This window comes from Cnephaeus nilssonii (assembly GCF_951640355.1).
Source record: "Cnephaeus nilssonii genome assembly, chromosome: 19".
NCBI classification, from domain to species: domain Eukaryota; kingdom Metazoa; phylum Chordata; class Mammalia; order Chiroptera; family Vespertilionidae; genus Cnephaeus; species Cnephaeus nilssonii.
In genome coordinates, this window is record NC_137090.1 from 40,824,041 (window position 1) to 40,844,743 (window position 20,703).

Here is a 20,703-nt window from a genome sequence, read left to right on the forward strand (position 1 = left end):
CCTCGGCCCCTGGGACCCCCGGGAGCGGCGGGAGGGGCGGGATGGGCCCGGCCACGCCCCCCGGGGTGCCGATCGCCCCAGGCACCCCTGGGAGCGGCGGCATGGGTCCGGCCACGCCCCCCCCGGTGCTGATGGGCCCGGCCACGCCCCCCGGGGTGCCAATCGCCCCAGGCACCCCGGGAGCGGCGGCATGGGCCCGGCCACTGGGCACCGCCATCTTGATCTTCTCAACAGCGGATATGCCACCCGGAGTCCCGCCCCCAGCCTCCTGCCGGCCCAATCGTGGGAATAGCGGAGGTGCGGTCAATTTGCATGTTTCTCTATTATAAGGTAAGATATATATATATATATATGTATATATATGAAATCTGAAATAACAAACTGATCTAAGAGTTGAAGATATGAATTCTGTCCCTGAGTCTGCCACTATGTCCTTGTGCAGTTTGCTCATCCTCTCTGGCTGTTGTTGTCATTCCTCATCGGAAGTGGATTTCTAATTGCTCTTGTATCCTCTGAGGCTCTGTGAACACAGACTTTGTCACACCAGCTGTGTAACCCTGGGCAAGTTGCTTAACCTCTCCTAGACTTTGTTTTCTCATTTGTAAAGTGAGCGCACTAATAGCTACTTCTAAGGCTGTTGTGACTGGATGTGTGTAAAGCACGTGTCGCAAGGCCTGTCCCATACTAAGCATCCAATGAATGAAAGCTATTTTTATTGCATGCCCAGGGTTATGTAAGAGGAGGACAATTATATCACCCCACACTCTGAGCAGGAACTCTGTCTTCTCGAAAGCGGTTTGCAAAGGTCAGTTTGCAGCTGGGAAAGAAGCCAAGGAGCATAGTCCAAAGTCACCCCCAGCCACGGACCTCCCTTTTCAGTTCATTCGCCCCAGGCCTTGGATGCTGTCCAGATGTGGGTCAAGTACTAGTACACAGGCAACTGTTGAACACAGATAAGTAGGCTGCATGAGTGCTGATCAACAGGGGAAGCCATAGGAAACGCCACTTTTCAAACATAAAATATCCATGAGTGTAACAGAAGGGGAACTGAGCCCTCCATGATATGAATCACCAACGTAGGGACGATATTGAAGAAAAAAGGCAGACATATAAGTTGTGATTTAATGAGCATGGAGATCGGGGGAAGAAGTTGTGGAGGCAGCTGAAGTTTTTGCTCTTTGCTGCTGTGTATTCTTGGACAAATTACCCTTTTCTGTAAAATTAGGAGGCTGGATTCTATTTTTGGTCCCCGAAGGATGTTCTGTGTACTGCTGGTAGAATGGAAAGTGATGTTACGTGGTACAGAGATGAACATTTGACATTTTAATAGTCATGTATTTGATTTATGGAATATTAGGGAAAAATGACTAGCGATCACTTAAATGATTTTATAGATATCATTGTTTCAGATAAGGCCAATGTAGGATTTAAATTCATTTTTTAAAAAGTGGGTCAATTCAAAGAAAAAAAATCGAAGATGATATGCAGTAATGACAAATACATGTATTATGAAGGTGGTAAATTGGAACGTCAGATGCGGTAGGCAGAGTAATAGCCCCGGAAAGATGTCCGTGTCCTAATCCCCAGGACCTGTGTGTATTATCTTATATGGCAGAGAGGACTTTGCAGATGCGACTGAGTTAAGGATTTTGAGATGGGGATATTATTCTGTTGAGAAAGACTCTCTGATCTCCTGCCTGGAAGGTGCAAGCCAGGCAGCCAGCATTCTGCGAGGCCATCAAGGGACAGAAGCTGGGGTCTCATCATTTATTATGTAGCCTTTGAAGAATGCCCCTCCCTCTGTCCTGCCACCCCGGGCAAGCCCCCATGGCCCCAATGTCTGTGTCCATTGGTTATGCTAATATGCATGCATACAAGTCCTCTGGTTATAATGCAGTGATTTAGCCTTGCCCTCTGGTGTGCCCAGTGTCCCCAGGTCTAGAGCTTCCCTGGTTTAATTTTTCCAGAGAATAAACCTACTTCCTCCAGCCTGCTGGCAGGATCACCTGGGTGGGCACCGCATAATCTGAAGGGTCTTTGTAAGAGGGAGGCAGGAGGGTCACCGCCAGAGAAGGCAGTGTGAGAACAGGAGCCGGGAGCTAAGGAGCGCCGCACACTCCAGAAGCTGGCAGAGTAGGCGGCGGGCACGGCACCAGTTGTCAGACCGAACATGGTTTTCAGCAACGGCGATGGCGGCACTTGGGTTCTGGGTAGGAAAGAATTCAGAGCAGGACCCAACCTGCAACAGAACATTTATTGGGTAAATGACAGAGAGGTAGGAAAAGTAATTCCTAGAAGAAATGGGCTTAGCCAACAAGTTCTAGAGGTAAGGAAAGGGCCCTTGGAGCTTGGGATCAGGAAGCTAAAGGTAAATGGCCTGGGGTGGGGGAGGGGGAAGGGAAGGGAAAGGCACAGGAGTGTTCTCAGGAAGGGGTGCGAGCTGGCTCCTCCATCCTAGGAGTTTTAAGGGTGGAGCGTTTAGGGGAGGTCCGGGGGGAAGATCTCAATAGAATAGTCAGCAGTTGTCCAGGTGTGTCCTCAGGTTGTGGTCTCCACGGATTGATGGGCTGGCATCAGGGCAGGAGGTCATCATTCAATGCAGCTGGTCCTGACATCAGCTGTGGCTGGTTTTGTTGCTGATCTGGACCTGGAGCTGAAATACAATGGAGGCCTAGATGTTATCTCTAGGGAGGAAAGGTCAGGGGGTCCACACCTCAGGACCAGTGATATGCTAGCGGAGGAAAGGTCCCCCTGGGGGTGAGGTCCCACCCTACAACTGATTGTCCATTGCTAGGCACCTGGGGCTGTCCACCCTGGTGACGTGTACCTGGCCCATCGTCCTTGCTCTGCTCGTGTCTCACTGCCTACAACGTCAGTGGTGAGGAACTGGTTTTCCCCTAGGAGCTTCCAGAAGGAACCAGCCCTGCCTGCACCTTGATTTTAGCCCTGTCTCATTTTGGACATCTGACCTCCAGAACTCTAAGAGAATAAATGCAGCATCGTTTTAAGCCACTGAGCTTTTGGTGTTATGTCAGCCACAGGAAATGAACACACCAGACATTAGACGAACTTGAAGTTGGTGCATTCTGCATGTTCAGCGATTCCCCAGGATACAGGAAAGGAACGTTGGCATGATTAAGGCTGTCCTTGTCACCTGTCCCCACCTATCTGGGAGAGGGCTGGCTCCGCCATCACGTTGGGCAAACCGGCTGAGGAGAGGCAGGGCTCTCAAGGCCCCCAGGAGGGTGCTTAGCATCTAGGAGACATGGGTCCTGACTGACAGGAACTGGTTCAACCTGCTCATTTTACAGATGGAAAAACTGAGGCTCAGAGAAGGGAAGCAACCAGCAGAATCACCTGTGATGAAGCTGGATTCCTAAGGCGGGGGAGGGAATACCCGCAGGCAGAGGCCTGACTGGGTTCTCACAGCAGGGTGTGGAGCCCTGAGGAGGGTGGGGCCCGCACTTTTTCTGGGGGTGGAGGTGGATCTTGCCACCCTTTGATCACCTTCTCGGTGTGTCTGGGCCTCTTGCTTTCACGCTGCTTCCTCTAATATCTTTGATCAGGGTTTTAATAACCATCCTGTTAACACATGACTTTAGAAAACTGCTGAAAGAGCCACATGCTTGGGGAAAGGCAGAAGATATCTACACTAATAAAAGAGAAAGATGCAAATTGACCATACCTCTGCTACGCCCACCAGCCAATCAGGAGTATGCAAATTAACCCAACAAAGATGGTATTTTGCATACGCAGGCACGGAGCGAAGACTGAAGGCTGAAGGCTTGGCTCCGCTACGGCCCAGGTCCCGGGTGCCGGAGGAAAACCGGTGCCAGAGCCAGGGAAAGGAATGCCTGTTGCACGAAGATTCGTGCAACAGGCCTCTAGTTTTCTATATAAAGGCCACAAGACCTCCTTGTGATTTTCAAAGTGGCCCTCAAGACCTGGGTTGTATTATACAGGAGTTGATGAAAGGCAGTGAGAAATTTCCTCTGAGATCCATGGACTGGCATTTCCCATGTTAGGTTGTAACTATAAATGGTCAGGGTATTGTTCCCCTTATTTAGACAACCAGACAAGTCACCCCAAGAGAAGCAATCCTCACAACCCAGGTTACCTATAGTTGAATTTCTAGGCAGTTCTACCACTCAAAGTCCCAAATATCATTATATTGCCAGTAAATAGGGGTTCAGAAGATATGAAATTTAAAAAATTGTAGGGTGGAAACTTTATCTGTAGAACCAGTATACACAGGGTGGGGCAAAAGTAGGTTTATAGTTATGAGTATGCAAAAGTTTATTCTTTTATTATTTATTATGTTAATTTCCACATGAACAACTGTAAACCTACTTTTGCCCCACCCTGTATATGTTTGCAGGAGGTAATAATATCAGGTTGGACTAATTAGGGAGTGACAGCAAAAGGAATGCATTTCTTTGATCTGTACCATGGAATTGGGAGCCCTCCTATCGAAGAAGCTCACCGATAACCAGTGTCTGTGCCATTCTTGCATCTGCTGGGGTGACTTGGCTGAAAGGATGGATTTTAAAAAGGTCCTAAAGCCAAGAAAAATAATTTGCAAAGAATTTTGAGGACATTATCTTGCTTTGTTAAATTTGGATGCGTTTTTTTTTTTAAACATATATTTCTTGCCGAAACTGTTTGGCTCAGTGGATAGAGTGTTGGCCTGCGGACTGAGGGTTCAATTCTGGTCAAGGGCATGTACCTTGGTTGCGGGCACGTCCCCGGTGGGGGGTGTGCAGGAGGCGGCTGATCGATGTTTCTCTCTCATCGATGTTTCTAACTCTCTATCCCTCTCCCTTCCTCTCTGTAAAAAATCAATAAAATATGTTTAAAAAAAACAAAAAGCAAAAAACCCCCATATATTTCTTTATTGATTTCAGAGAGGAAGGGAGAGGGAGATAGAAACATCCATGATGAGAGAGAATCATGGATCGGCTGCCTCCTGCATGCGCCCCACTGGGGATCGAGCCCCCAACGCAGGCATGTGCCCTTGGCTGGAATTGAACCGGGGACCCCCCCAGTCTGCAGGCCAATGCTCTATCTACTGAGCCAAACTAGCTAGGGCTTGGATGCGTTCTTATTTCTCTTCAGGTAAATTCCTAGGAGAGGCCAATCACTGGGGTTGCCTGTTTTCTTTGTGTGTGTGTGTGTGTGTGTGTGTGTGTGTGTGTGTGTGTGGTAATCCTCACTTGAGGATATTTTTCCATTGGTTTTTAGAGAGAGCGGAAGGGAGCAGGGAGAGACACAGAGAGAGAAACATCGATGTGAGGGAGACACACTGATTGGTTGCTTCCCTCACATGCTGGAAGCGAACCCCAGCCACCCTTTAGTCCGTGGGCTGGCTCTCTATCCACTGAGCCAAACCGGCTAGGGCAGGGGTTGCAAGTTTCCAGCGTCTGGTTCACACAGCCTCTCAGGAAAACTCCCATCCAGTGCTGCCCCTGGGTGCCCTGACTGGAGAGGGCTGGCTTCTCTGTGCTGGTGTCTGCACTTCGCAGTCTGTTTTAAAATCTCACATACTTGTTTGACAAATATGGAATCTCTGCTGTTGCATTTGGAATGTTTTTGATTCGGAGCAAGGTGGAATATAATTTGATGGTTAGCCACCTGTATTTAATGTTTTTTTAAATTTATTGATTTGAGAGAGAGAAACATCGATTTGTTGCCCCACTTACTGAAGCATTCATTGGATGTTTCTTGTAGTATGCGACCTGACCAGGGATTGAACCTGCAGCCTTGGCGTATTGGGACAACGCTCTAATCAACTGAGCTACCTGGCCAGGGCCGCCACCTGTATTTTTTAAATTGTGCTAATTGCTTCTTGTTGTTCATTGTTTTATGGGGGAGTTCTAAATTAGTGTTCTAGATCCGTGGTCGGCAAACTGCGGCTCGCGAGCCACATGCGGCTCTTTGGCCCCTTGAGTGTGGCTCTTCCACAAAATACCACGGCCTGGGCGTGTCTATTTTGAAGAAGTGGCGTTAGAAGAAGTTTAAGTTTAAAAAATTTGGCTCTCAAAAGAAATTTCAATCGTTGTACTATTGATATTTGGCTCTGTTGACTAGTGAGTTTGCCGACCACTGTTCTAGATGCTATAAGTGCTTTGATGCAAGAAGAGAGCAATGAAAATATTAAAGTTAAAAACATTTACTGCAAGGTATTTATTTATTCAACAAATGTTAAGTGCCTATTACATGCTAGGCGTTGCCCTAAATGCCACCCTAAACATAAAGTATCGAAAAGTCCTGGCTAATTTTTTTTCTCCTCAGGACTTACTATCCAACATACTATTTCTTTATTTTCTATTTCCTTCTTTCCTGTCAGCTTGTTTTGTTAGCAGTTCTATCTCTGGGCCTAGAACAGTGCAAGACAGCAATATTTGCTGAATGGTTGAATACATGATCTTCAGTTCTGGTAACTTTGACTCACTGGCTTGCCTGGTAATGGGAATGTGGCTGAAAATGGCCAGATACAATTATCTCAGGTTGGTAAGAAACATTCCAGTTCTTTAAGCCCTGTCGTTTCGTTAGAGTGGTTTGGGAGTGGGTAAAACTGGTGCCAACTTGTCTGTGTAAAGGTATGTGAGCAGATATTGCTTTGGTCCAGGGATAGTCACACTGTTTATGGAGGTGTGATGTCAACAGTTGTTGGGGTTGCTAGGTGTGAATCAAATTAGCAATTAGCACTGTCATGCCATCCTTTTCTGTGGAGGTAGCTGTCACTCTGGGGTGTGGGTAGTGACTGTCAAGGGGCTGGGGTGGGGGCCAGGGCTGACAGTGAAGACTGAAGTTTGGGGGAGTGGAGGCTCTGAGGCTAGAAAGTGGCCCTCAAGACCTGTGTTAAGTGGCCTCCAAGAGGCTGCAGACAGTTCCAGAACAGTTCAGGGAGGCTGCTGGGGAAGAAATTGGGGCAGCTCCAAGAGTTTCCCAGGAGCAAGGCAGGATATCATGTAGAGAAAAAAGGCTAAGCAGAAACTCTTGAGACCTCAGTTTACCCCCCTGGATGAGCACGAGGGCCCTTTCTTTCCAGATACCAGTAACCAGGGCAGGACCCTGATGGAAAGGTCTTTTACAGCCTTAACCTTAACTGTCCTCATTTTTCTCACCTGCAAGAGCCACTGTGCACAAAGCTACACCTGCAAACAGCGCAGCGCTGGAGCGAGGGAGGCACCCTGCTGGCCAGTGGACCTAGGGCCAGAAGCAGGCTGCATTCTCAGACACAAAGGAAATGGGAGGGCACAGGAGGGAGGTTTGGAACCTAAAATAGCTCCCAGAAAATTCACCACACCCCGTTCTTGCCATTCTGTTGACGGACAGCCACCGGAGTTTGCAATTTAGGGGACAAATTCTGACAGAAGAGCTGAGGTTGGGAGCCTGAAGTGCTTTGGGTGGTTGGTGAGCACTGTTTGTTCAAGAAGCTACTGAGGATGCAATAAAGACAATACATGGAACTTTCCTCTACCTTCAAGGGGGTACAGGGATACCCTAGGCTGGGCAGTTCACGGCTGGCTGGGCCAAGAGTCAGGGACTAACCAGAAGTGGGCATTTTTGTATCCAACATGAAAGGTTACCATTCCTTATCTTGAAGGGGAAATTGATCATCTGGTTGAAGGCTATGGCATTCTGTAAGTCACCTAGCAAGTCATTCTTCCAACCAGTATTTACTGAATGCCTACTCTGTGCCAGGCCCTTGGATAAACTTCTCTGAGGCACCTGCATATATTTTCACATTCTTAATTTCACAACTCTGTTGCATTTTATTATTTTTTTAAAAAGAATAATCATCATGGAAAGTTCATCTTTTTTTTTTTGAAAACCCAAATAACAGTGGTTTATTATTTATTTATTAAAATATTTTTATTGATTTCAGAGAGGAAGGGAGAGGGAGAGAGAGAGAGAAACATCAATGATGAGTCCTAGCCAGTTTGGGTCAGTGGAAAGAGTTTTGGCCTGGGGACTGAAGGGTCCTGGGTTTGATTCTGGGCATGTACCTCGGTTGCAGGCTCACTGCGTGTGGGAGGGCAACCAATCGATGTGTGTCTCTCATGTCGATGTTTCTCTCTCTAAAAAAAAAAAAAAAAAAAAAAAAAATCAATGGAAAAATATCCTCAGGTGAGGAATAACAACAACAACAAAAAAGAAAGATCAATGATGAGAATCATTGATCAGTTGCCTCCTGTACTGGGGATCGAGCCAGCAGCCCCAGGCTGTGCCCTTGACCAGAATCAAACCTGGGACCCTTCAGTTCACAGGCCAACGCTCCATCCACTGAGCCAAACCAGCTAGGGCTCTGTTGCATTTTATATAGCAGCCCTTTACAAGCATACCTCAGAGATGTTGTGGGTTCAGTTTTAGACCATCGCAATAATTCACGTCATAATCGTTTTGCTGGGGGGGGGCGGTCTTGCCTTCAATTTGTAAACAATACAACATCTGTGAAGTGAGATAAAGCTAAGCACAATAAAATGAGGTAGACCTGTATTTTAAAGGCCTTAACTGTTTTGTAAAGGAAAGGAACCCCATGAACATTAAGCTCTATTTTCACTCAGGGAGCAGACCTGCCGCACCTCATCCTCTTACCCTGGTTATATTTCTTTACAGCACTTGTTATGACGGACAGGCCTGTCATGTCTATTTGCTTATTGTCTGTCTTCCCCACTAGAATGCAGGCTCCATGGGGATGAGGTTGGGGTGAGGTGTGCCTTTTATAGTTCTATGGTTGAGTCCCTAAGACCTAGAACAGAATCAAACAGAGCAAGAACAGAGCAAGCACTAAACTCATAGCTGCTGAATGAAAGACTCTCCCACTAATCACCTCTAGGTCCAAGTGTATACTTTTTTAAAGTTAAAAAACTGTTATTACTAGTATTTTTTATTACAAAAGCAAAAGATGTTGCTTTGGGTGTCATAGGTGCTATAGATTGGGTTTAAGATTTGGGCTAGAGAACAGTCGTAATTGCCCAGGACTTGAATCCCAGTCCCTTTATCACCTGGTGTTACCTAAGTTTGGCCGTTCATCGCAGTGAAAATCTTCTCTCTATAAGGTAATTTTTCTCAGAAGTTGGGTCACTTCCCAGAAAGTGCTGTCAGTCCTTGTATTTGGAGTTCTAGCCACTAGATCATTGATTCACCCTTTGATTTTCATTGAAGCATATTACACAAGTGTTTGCTAAGTCCCTTTTGCTGGGGATATTAAGACAATCAACATTGTCCCTGTGCTCAATAAGCTTTGGTTCCTTGGGGAGTTCAGACACCTCCGTGACCCAAAGGCTGTGTTCAGTAAGTCTCCTGTGAACTATGCAGAGCTCTACTTGAGCTCAGAGGACGGAGCACTCACTTTGGGGCTTTAGTTAAGAGGGAAGGCTTCCTGGAAGAGGTAGCGTATGAGTGGGACTTCAAAAGGCAGAGAGAAAGTTGGGCTGGCCAAACCTAGGGAGCAGCTGTAGTGCACAGGACAGTGGGAGTTAATAAAAGGCCCAGAGAGGAAGAGGATTGGCAGTAGAGGCTCTGTTCAGACCCAGATAGGTGAACTATAAGAAGCAGACTGGAGCCCTAGCTGGTTTGGCTCACTGGATAGAGCATCGGCCTACAGACTGAAGGGTCCCAGGTTCAGTTCGATTCTGGTCAGGGGCACATGCCTGGGCAATCGCCAGTAGGAGGTGTGCAGGAGGCAGCCAGTTCATGATTCTCTCTCATCATTGATGTTTCTTTCTCTCTCTCCCTCTCCCTTCCTCTCTGAAATCAATAAAATTAAAAAAAAAAAAAGCAGACTAGATAAGTTGGAATTGCTTTTGGAGGACTTTGATTGCTAGACTTTGTAGTTTGTACTTTATCACATAGGCAACAGGATGTCAAAACAAGTTTTATTTTTAAATTTTTTTAAATATATTTTTTTTATTGATTTCAGAGAGGAAGGGAGAGATAGAAACATCAATGATGATCGGGAATCATTGATTGGCTGCCTCCTGCAAGTTGTACTGAGCCTGCAACCCAGGCATGTGCCCTTGACCAGAATCGAACCTGGAACCTTTGGGTCTGCAGGCTGACACTCTATCCACTGAGCCAAACCAGCCAGGGCCAAAACAAGTTTTAGAATCAGTGATGCTCTGTACAGTGGGATTTTAGAGAGATTATTCTGATGACTCTGTGGGCTGGAACAAGCAGAAATTTGAGGAAGAGACATTTGGGAAGTGAGGGAAAGATAAATGGAAGACTTTGGACTGGGGAGATATAGGGGGAAACACTGGGAAATGGATTTTTTTGACAGTAAAGAGGTTGGAATGCTTGTGCATGCTCTCAGGGACTGTGACTTTGACCCCTTTGGCTCTGTCCAAGAAAGACCTTGTACTGGGACTCAGCAAACCCTTCCTAATGGTTTATGAAGGCAGAGGGCAGGGCAACCATCACTCACCTTTTCTACCTTCACAAAGCTGATTTTGCAATTTCTGTTTCCCTTAGAGGCTGCCTTCAGGAGGAAGGAGATTAGTATAGGGCTTTGATATGTCTGAGAACTCTGCCAAGCAAAGCCTACTCATTAAGATAGGGCCAGCGTATCAGTCCTAACAAATACCAGTCTGGGTCCAGGCTGGGTGGGAAAGGTGGTGGACTGAAAGGTGACACTAACGTTTTCTGCAGGGCCTGGCCTGCCATTAGGTGACTCAGTGTGTTCCCCAGGACTTCAGCCAGGAGGCAGGGACAAGAGTCGCAGCCTTTATTTAGTTTTTCCTCTTGGGATGGACTGTTCTGTCTTGGCACTAGGCCCACAGGAAGGCCTCCCTATCTAATTACCTCTCTGCCTGTCATCTCATCAGCCAGAACACAGCCCCGGTCAGGGAAGCAGAGCCCCAGAGCACAGAGGAGCTTCCATGATGTCCCAGGTCACCAGGCTTGGACTTGGGGTTTAAAACCCCAGCTCTTCAGTTTTTCAACATAAAAAATGAAGGAAATAATTTCAGCTTCACAAGCTGCTTGTGAGATTGAGGGAGGTAATGTATGTAAAGTCCTTACTTTAGCACTATGCTCTAGCTCACTAAGTGGTTGTTGTTATTATTATTATTATTTTTAACCTCCACCTGAGGATATGTCTTTTTAAAAAGTATATATTTTTATTGATTTCAGAGAGGAAAGGAGAGGAAGCGAGAGATAGAGACATCAATGGTGAGAGAGAATCATTGATTGGCTGCCTCCTTCATGGCCCCTACTGGGAATGGAGTCCACAACCCGAGCATGTGTCCTTGACTGGAATTGAACCCGGGATCCTTCAGTCCGCAGGCCGATGCTCTATCCACTGAGCCAAACCGACTAGGGCAGAATATGTCTTTTTTTTAATTGTTTTTGAGAGAGAGGTAGTGAGAGGGAGAGAAAGATTGGTAAACATCAATGATCAATGTGAGATAGTAACATTGATCGGTTGCCTTCAAAACCTGGGCATGTGCCCTGACCGGGAATCAAACCCTTAGGTGCGCAGGACAATGCTCCAACCAGTTGAGCCACACGGCCAGGGTAGTGGTAATTATGATAAATAGTCCCCCTTCTTGAGCAACAGTATAGTAGTGATTAGCAGTGTGTTTTCTGGAGTCAGACAGTTCAGATGAGGTGGGTTTGAATTTTGAGTTCTCTTTTTTCTTGTTAAGTGACCTTGGACAACTTCATCTTGCTGAGTCTCCGCTCCCTCATTTATAAACTGGGAACACTAATAGTACCCATCTCACAGGATCACTGTGAGGACTGAATTATGCAAAGCAAGCATTTAGCAAAATTGCCAGTACCTAGAAATGGTACAACAAAAGTAACTACACATTATTATTACCGTGATCTTTTCAACCCTATTCTAGCTCAAGGTACCATCCTTTCCCATTAATCACTTCTCTGATCTTCATTGATTTGGATACCTCTTACAGTCCATCTTGCATTGTTTCTGTTTATGACCATGTCCTCAAAAATACAACTGGACCTCTCAGGCTCACCTTGCTCTCACCTTGAAGCCTGTCCTACACATCATTATTGTGTCCCAAAACCCCACAGATCCAATCCCAAGAGCACTGACATCAGAAAACCATTGCACATTACACAGCAAAAACTCCTAAACTTGTTTCAAAAACAGCGCGATTTCGTTTCCACACCGTAAAATGTTGCTTCTCCCCTTTCTTTTTTTTTAAAATATATTTTATTGATTTTTTACTGAGAGGAAGAGAGAGGGATAGAGAGCTAGAAACATCGATGAGAGAGAAACATCAACCAGCTGCCTCCTGCACACCCCCCACTGGGGATGTGCCCACAACCAGTGTACATGCCCCTGACCGGAATAGAACCTGGGACCTTTCAGTCTGCAGGCCGACGCTCTATCCACTGAGCCAAACCGGTTTCGGCTGCTTCTCCCCTTTCTGAGCTACCCTCCCCCCCCTTCTTTCTCTAGTCTTCTAGGGGGAATATGTATAATATACAAAATGGATCCCATTCCTTGGGGGCTCCAGGAGGATCAACACAAACACATTTATATAAATAAATATACGTTTAGATATATAAAGTATGAAAGTGGATATATTTATATTCCCTTTGCCCTCAAGGAATCTATTAATTCAACAATAGTTGAGTGCCCGCTTTGTGTCCGGACCAAGGTTATCTGTTGGGATACGAACAGCCTAAGATAGAGGTTCTAGCTCTCATGGAATCTACACTACATTCTTCTGAGGAACACAAGAAAAATATAAAATTTCAGCTACAGGAAGTGCCCTAAAAACAACATCGGTATTTGTGAGTGATGAGGAGGATTAGAATACCCCTGCTATTCTATTGGGTGGTCAGGGCGGCCTCGGAGGTGAAATGAGCCGAGATTCATTTCATAAACGGGAACATCGAAACGTACAGTTGAAGGACCTTGGAGGCTGAAAAACTGGGAGACCGGTTCTCCTCCACGCGGCGCCACTTCCCGAACAGCTGAGCGTTTTGGGGAACACCGAAGGCCGAATTCTTGCACTTCGCGGCGTCTGGGGGCGCCTGCCAACTCGCCGCCGGCAGCTTGACGTCAGCGTGGGGCGGGGCCCAGCCCCTGTGACGCCATCATTCCCACAGCCCCGCCCCGCAGCGCGCACGCTCCTGCGCATGCTCCGAGCCCCGCCCCCGTGCGTCACAGAACGGCCTCGGCCCCCCAGGCAGCTCCTGACGTGTCGGGGAGGAGCCGGGCGGTGGGGTGCGCGCAGTGGAGCTCAGGCTGCGGAGGAGAGCGGATCTGAGCGGCTGGGCGGGCCTGGGGAGGCCAGCGGAGCGGAGACGCCGGTCGGGTGGCGGCGAATATGCGCTTTTGATACGTTGGAGGTGAGCCTGCGGTGCGCGGCGGCCCCGAGGGTGCCGGGCCGGGTCGGCGGCGCCCAGGCCTGTCCCCGGGGAGCCTGCCGGGCCCTGGGGCAGTCTGAGGCCGCGCCGGGCCGGACCCGGGCCGGGTTCTGGGGCGGCCAGCGCGGGGGCAAGTGTTCCAACCGCTCTAACTGCTCCCTCGCCGCCCTGGCCCGAGGTGTGGTCCACTAGGGGCGCCTGCAGGGGCGCGAGTTCGGCGGCCTCCCGAGGATGTGCCGGTGGACAGAGGCCGGGACGTGGCACCGTGGGCCTGGGGCGCTGGTGGCGCAAGGGGTGGCTCCGTTGAAGTGGCAGCGGCGTGTCCAACCTTCTCCCCGCCCCTTCCCACTGACATCCCTGCAGCTGGGAGGCCAGTTTGGAGCCGGTTGAATTTGAGCTTTCTTCGCTTTCCCGTCGGGGGCGAGAGCGGAAGCAGCCCACGTTGGGCTCCAATGGCATTCCCGTGACTCTCCGCCCCGAACTGCCAGTCACCCCGCTTGGAGTCCAGAGAAGTGTCATCAGACGGGTTTAGGTTGCTTGTGCGCGCTTCTTTTTGTTGTTGTTGTTGTTGTTGCTGGTAAGCAACGAAGTAATCCTAGTTTTGCGAAGGAAGTGTAGGTTCTTTCCCTCCAGCGCCTTCACACATTTTAGACCACTTTTGCTATCGCTTTTGAACCTCAGCGCCCTGTGGTTGTGCCTAACTCTGTTATCGCCTTTGGACGGATGGGGAAATTGAGCTCGGGTGGGGTGGGAGCTATTAAGTGATTTAATAGGGATTGTGGATTCTACCAACTTGTGAATGGGTTCGCTTGGTTCAGAATTTACTAGGTTAGGAGTTAGGAATTTTTCTTGGTGGGATTTTTTATACCTTTCTCTGCTAGAAAGCAAAGCAGAAAAGTTGGCTTGCCAAAAATATACCAGAAGCTAGTAGAAGACTTATTAAAATATTTTGAGCAGACTCACCTAGGATGGAACTGCTACTCAGTTACAAGAAAGGTCCTTCACGGGTTGCTGGCTAGTTATCTCGTTATGTTCTTAATCCACTTATGAGGTAGGGTAATGGTTTTGCTAAATGGTGAATTTGTTGGTAGAGTATTAAATCATGAGTTGAAGAGAAGTAAATGGGAACCGAGTAAGATATCTCTTCTGAAGTTTTGTTAAAATTGGAGATATAAGGAACAGAGAAAACCTTTGGTAGCACTGGTTAGAGGTTGACCTGATTCAGATAGAAGTTGCTAACTCTTAAAGAAGTTGTTCGTTTTCTTTTTTTTGTGTGTGTTTTTTTTAGTTCTGTTTTGACTCAATTAAATAAATTGAAGTTGGATAAGGAACATTTAAAATACGTAGAAAGATAAGTAAAAACTTAGATCTTGCTTTCATGACATCTGCAAAACTTGTTTTCTCCTTTTGAACCATGTTGAGATAAATTTGGTTACTTAAAGCTTAAAATGACTTCTGACATAAGTTTCTGAGCACTTCGTAAGGTAGAAAAAAAAAGTTCAGGACCAAAAAGGAGGCTGTATTTATGATCGACTTAGAAAAATTAAACGTTCTATAAATGTTTCCTTTGGGAGAAGTAGGAGAATTTTGGTAAAAAGACACGTGTTACCTACAGCATCAATTTTCAACCTGTGTGCTGCAAGAATTTAAAAAACATGCAATGCTTGACTAATTTAGTCAGGGGCAGGGAGCTGTTTTCCCTTAGGTTGTCAAATAAAATAATGGCAGCCAACACAAAAATAGCTGTCGGGTATGAATGAATCAAAATTATACATATTTTTTCTGAGGTCTGCAAAATATATATTTTTTGATGTGCCACAGAATTTTAGTAATTAGTTTATGTGTCCATGAGATGAAAAAGTTGAAAATCGGTGACCTATAGTGAGGTCCAAAAGAACTTCTAATCTCATTAGTGCATTCCACAATTATGAACAAGAAGACAGCAATCTCATATAAAATGGATTTTCTTACCGTTGCACAAAGAGTAATTCCTTTGTAAATACAGCATTTTAAACATATTGTTTTATACCCAAATGAGTTGATTTGTCAGTTGCTAGAAACCTGAAGGTCATATACAGTATGATAATGCCCCATGTAAAAGTTGTCATACTTTAGAGATTCATAACTCCATCCATGAGACATGGTATTGAGGTACGATTTGGGTAGCAGAGGAGAGAACATAATTATCTGCTTTCATTTAAGCTTCAGGAGATTATAGATGAATCATTAAAGCTTTTTTTTTTTTTAGCAGTATAGTTTTCTATATTGGCTGTCTATAGTCTTAGTATCTCTAGTTACATAGTTTCAAATAACACAGTGAACACATCCTCCCACTGTAATTTGAAGCAAACTGAACAGACTGTCTTGCAACCCCTGAAAAGGTCTTTTGAGTATCCACAGGGGCAGCAAACTTTTGTCATTTGTAAAAAATTCAATTTTTGGAAAGAGTAAGTCTGATGAATAAAATTGGAGTAATAAAGCTGGATAATACCAGTTGTCCAGTAAAATGAGGTGGGACCACGGAGAACTTGTTTAGTTTTTAATCTGGCTCTTCAAAACTATTCCAAAAAAGGTTTTAGAAATGTTTTCAGTAATGGTGGTATCATTGGAATGTGCATATAACTTCCAGAAGTGATTACTTTTAAGGGGTCATTTGTATGTTATAAATTCTAAAACACATATTTTTCCAGTCAGAAGTGTTTTATTCAAAACAAAACAAAAGAAAGTCTGATTAAATTCAATATTAACTTAAGCTCTCAGAAACCGATTGGGGAAAGCTAACAGGTGTACCAGAGAAAAGCAGGCAGCTGCTGGGAGTTCTTTGATGGAAAAGTAAGTTGCATACTTATACAAGCTGCCCAAGTTTTTAAAATTTTTTTTAAATATATTTTTTATTGATTTCAGAGAGGAAAGGAGAGATAGATAGATAGATAGATAGATAGAAACATCAATGATGAGAGAGAATCATCACTGACACTCCTCCTCCCCTCTCCACACGCGGGATTGAGACTGCAACAAGGGGCTGTTTCCTGACCGGTAATCGAACCGTAACCTCCTGGTTCATAGCTTGACACTCAACCACTGAGCCTCGCCGGCCAGGCTCAAGCTTTGTTTTTCAAAAATTGGTTTCAAGATCTACCAAAGGAGCCATACAGACATCCCCAACAGTACAAAAATTTAACATTGAAGTTTAAGGATATGGGCCAAATCAAGTACGACAATACACATGAATTATTTATAAAATAAGCCTTTCAATCCTAGTGGAGAAACCTCATGAATGGGAAGACAAGGGCTAGGCATATGGAACAAACGGAGACGTTTTCCCAATGACTGGCTAAGCTATAAAATAGCTCAGGATACTGTTAACATGTAGCTCTTCTGGTTATCAGTCAGTACATATAATATTTGGATAGATTTTTTGTGTGCTCAATTACCATCATTTCTTCCATTTTACCTTTTCCCTAATTTCCTTTAGCAACATTTTTCCTTTGGTTTGACCAGTGTAAGAAATATGCCTCTGATTCATCTTCATCGTGTTAACGTAAAAAACAACAACATTCAAACCTGTAAAGAATTTTTGTGAGTTTATTTGAGCCAATCTGTTGACAATTGCCGGGAAGCAGAACCTCAAGGATTGAGATAATGTTCCCGAGAAAGGCAGCTTACATCTGTATTTATACATTGCAATCAAAGGAGGGATGAATGTGGGTTACATGAAACCCATTGGTGATAGACTAGAAAGGCGGGAGAAAGCAAAGCGGGGCTGAGGGGGGTGAGGGTGGGTGGGGTGGGGGTGGGGAGGGGAACCCCTGGGATTGGATAAAAAGTAAAATGATAGACACATACTTGAGTGGGTGCAGGAACAATTAACATGATAACAATGAAGGAATTTGTGGTATCTGTCCTGGCACCCAGGCACATTAGATTGTGCCCCAAGGGGTCCAGAAAAAGTAGTTACAGGTTACCCAGACATTTCAAGGGTATGTTATTATATATGCAAAAAGACATAGATAAGGCTCAGTTAAGGTAAAGGTTGACCTTGTCAGTGAAGATACCGGCCTAGGACGTAACTGCCCACCATAACTGCTTTTAGTTAAAGTTTAATTTCAGACCATCCTTTGTGGTTACTTTAGGTCTCTGAGTTTGCAAGACCGCCATGCAGGCCTTCCCTGAGCTTGTCAGGTTAGCATGTGGCCAGGCTGTTACTGAATTTACCCAGGGCAAATAGGGGAGGGAAGGGAAGGGAAAGGAAGGGGAGGGAAGGATAGGGAAGGGGAGGGAAGGGAAGGGAAGGGAAGGGAAGGGGGGTGGGGAGAGGGTATGAGAGCTGTGATTCCCCTAAACAAAGGGAGGTGGAGACAGCTAGAAAGGTCTCAGTCCAATATTTTAATGGCCCAATGGGAGACAGCAAGACCTAGGCACTGTATGAGAACAGGTGATCTCACAGGACTCAGCCAATGAGGAGCCGGAGGAGGGACTAAATAAATGGGCTGTGTTTCCTGCCCCACGTGTGTTCCTGTACAATGGGCACCTTCTCTAGGGAATGTTACTAAGTCTCATTTTCGCCATGTTTCTGTTTCCCATTCTGTCATTTGAAATTTGGACAGGTGAGCCATTTCTCACACCAGTTGAACTCAAAAGGTTTGGAACCTAAAGTGAGTATCAACTCTTACTGGAATAGCACTTGGGAAGTGCAATCTTAGAAAAGGCAAAGTGTAACTGAAGTGGTCTGACAAAGTTTGACAGCCATTCTCAATGTGACAATGGCCCCCATGTCAATAACTAGGATAATAGCTTCCCTTATGGCTAGGTGACATGACCCAGCTTGATAATGGGTGCTCCCTGTGTAAGGTACTACAGACCTATGTGTGCAAACACACATCATTTCAGTTTTCAGTAAACAGAACATTTAAAACCATGTCAGTAGAATAAATTAAGAAATACTGCATTTCTATTGGCCTATTTTGCCTCATGAATTGGCTTGGAGTACTGTTCTTGACATAGAAGATGCAATAGTTAATTAGTTGCCACTACAAACTCCTTAGAATTCAGTACTTCTTTATAAAAATCTTTAAAAATATTTTTATTGATTTCAGAGAGGAAGGGAGAGGGAGAGAGAAAAACATCAATGATGAGAGAGAATCATTGATTGGCTTCCTCCTGCACGCCCCCTACTGGGGATCGAGCCCACAACCTGGGCATGTACCCTTGACCAGAATCAAACTCAGGATCCTTCAGTCCACAGGCTGACACTTTATCCACTGAGCCAAACCTCTAGGGCCAATTCAGTACTTGAGCTTCAAGACTCAGCACTTTTTTTGCTGCAATAATGGGATCACCTCATTAGCATCACCATGGGATCAGTCACACCCCCTCCCACCCCTGCCCCACTGGAGTGATGTAACCTGGGACTGGAGTGATGTAACCTGCTTTTCCCCAGACTCCTTCAAAATCCACCTCTCTGACCAACTTCAGTTTAGCAGTGATGGGATCTTGAATTTTTATTTATTCCCACATCAATCACGGCTCCTCCTTCCTTGATCATATCTGCTATGATCAGATTTGGAATGCCTGCAATGGGGAGACCAAGTATCTGCCAGAATTGTATGTTTCTTCAGCTGCTCTTTGGGAGTGTATTGAGATATTGTGACAGTGACAGCATCTCCAGGACATTCATGTGCTCCACTTGTGTGAAGTAACATTGCAGTGGGCATTCTAATATTTTTTGACCTTCCAGCTACAATCACATTCTTCCCTAGGGTTGGAATGCTAGCTCTCTTAATTATTTCCCACATACCCCATGAGTAGCCGGTAACAAGGAATACTGGGCTAAACACAATCATCCTACCTTAATTACATGAAAGCAGTCAACATCCTTGTTTGGACAAACAGCTTTGCAGATCTTTCATCAGTGTGCTTTGGAATAGCTGAATAAGAAGGCGGTCTACATTATCATCATAATTATTTATTGACTAAATTCAACAGTTCTTGCTCTGAAATAGAAGCTGGTTTCACAATTGTCTCACTGTTGATTCCTGCATTTGCAGCAGCCCTGGTTTTGTTGAGGACATAGGAATGACTTCAGGATTCTCACCAAACAGGATCATGCTCAGGTGTGGCCGTTTTGTTGCCCAATGCCACCCACTCTTCCACCTCCTGCCACACTTCCTGCTTGATCTGCTTGGCAAGTTTTCTTCCAGAAATGACAACAGCTTCATTTCCAATTGCTGAGAGGTGGAAGGGATGATGGTGGAGGTGGCAGTTCTGTGTGTGGCCAGAGCAGCCTGGTGGCCAGCATTGATGCAAGGGAAGCAGCAGCCGTGATGCCAGTGCTGGGAGAGCCTGAAGCACATTTATTTTGTGTCAGACTTGAAAGGTCCACTACACTGAACTACCAGGTTTTGTTTTTTAAATACTCATCTGAGGATTTTTTGTTTTTTTGAGAGAGAAAGGAAGGGGGGAGAGAATAGAGAGTGAAGCATTGATGTGAGAGAGAAATATTGATCAGTTGCTTACCATATGTGACCTGGGATCAAACCCTCACCTAGGTATGTGCCTTGACCGAGAATCGAACCCACAACCTTTTGATATATGGGATGATGCTCCAACCAACTGAACCACCTTGCCAGGGCCTGAACTACCAGTTTTTTATAATTTAATGAAATTTATGCTGCATTTACTATGTGTCAAGCTCTGTACTGAGTACTTGACAAATATTAGCTCAGTCTTCATAACAACCCTATTTTAATTATCCTCATTTTACAGGTGAGGAAATGGGGCAGTGAGTAGTTAAGTAACTTGTCCAAGGTCAACTAGAGAGTAGAGGAATCTGATTGAAACGCAGGCAGCTTGGTTCAGGGTCTAGGTTCTAAACCACTATGCTGTGTTGCTCCTACCACTTGTTCCCCTGATTAAATGTTTTTAATTGGTTTATTCTGGAAAAGATGATGGTCATTTTAGTAAAAGGTTTCTGGCATAGATTATAATACTATTTGAGGAGCCAGTAAACAAGCTGTAAAAGTAGCCTGTTAATTAGAAAAATTGTCAACATTCAGTCCCCATAAGATTCAGCAAGAAAATAGAGAAGTGTGTATGAAAACATTGAAATAATTTTGTTAGAATTTGACACTGAACTAAGTAGTTAATAAGGAGGATACAAGAAATAGAACTAGATTCTCAGGAAGTTTCACATGAAGGGCTATTTAAAACCTGAGTCACCAGGGGACACTGGAAAAGTTGGTAGTTGTATTAAAAATATGGCCCTATTGAAGAACCCCAAATCAGGGACAAATGGATACTTTATTGTACACCTAGAGATGTGAACAGTGAGATTTTTCAGGGGACAATACT

General features: G+C 45.4%; 1 protein-coding gene and 1 pseudogene across 5 annotated transcripts in view; one reads left to right on the forward strand and one right to left on the reverse strand.

The window, feature by feature from the left end:
* The first annotated feature begins 13,203 nt into the window (after window positions 1-13,203).
* The window catches only part of NDEL1 (nudE neurodevelopment protein 1 like 1), a 51,192-nt gene continuing 43,692 nt past the window's right edge, over window positions 13,204-20,703 (forward strand). For all 4 annotated transcript variants that reach the window (XM_079799288.1, XM_079799286.1, XM_079799287.1 and 1 more), the window contains exon 1: window positions 13,204-13,335. The gene's annotated coding sequence lies outside the window, so the exon portion shown is untranslated. The remainder of the gene's footprint in view (window positions 13,336-20,703) is intronic.
* Window positions 17,762-19,651, reverse strand: LOC307115488 (bifunctional methylenetetrahydrofolate dehydrogenase/cyclohydrolase, mitochondrial-like; annotated as a pseudogene). Its single transcript has one exon. The product of its transcript is annotated as a bifunctional methylenetetrahydrofolate dehydrogenase/cyclohydrolase, mitochondrial-like (transcript).